Source organism: Halyomorpha halys, unplaced genomic scaffold (assembly GCF_000696795.3).
Source record: "Halyomorpha halys isolate HHAL.00 unplaced genomic scaffold, Hhal_1.1 Scaffold38.1, whole genome shotgun sequence".
NCBI lineage: Eukaryota > Metazoa > Arthropoda > Insecta > Hemiptera > Pentatomidae > Halyomorpha > Halyomorpha halys.
Window position 1 is genome coordinate 1,089,043 of NW_027110526.1, and position 393 is coordinate 1,089,435.

The following is a 393-nucleotide window of genomic DNA, read 5'->3' on the forward strand; positions in this document are numbered from 1 at the left end:
AAAAAAAAAAAAAATACAGAGATAAGATACAATAATAAGAATAAAAATAAGTAACAATGGCAAGATTAAACATTTTTTATATAAAAATACGTAAAATATACAGTTAAAAAATACAGGAGATGTACATAAAACAAAAACAATACGTGGAAGGAAAAAAAAAATTGAGATTAAATAAACGTCATGAAAAAATAATAATTATACATAAATAAATAATAATAAAGATATAAAAAGTTAATAAATGAGCAAAGAACAAGTCAAGACAACCTACACGTTCAGAGCAAACGGGTGAACAGTAGGCAACAATGAAGCGGAACCGTGGAGGAGTGGGGAGCTAGCACCCACCACCCATTCAACGGTTTTATTTCAATTTAAAATACGTCGCGTATACAGGAA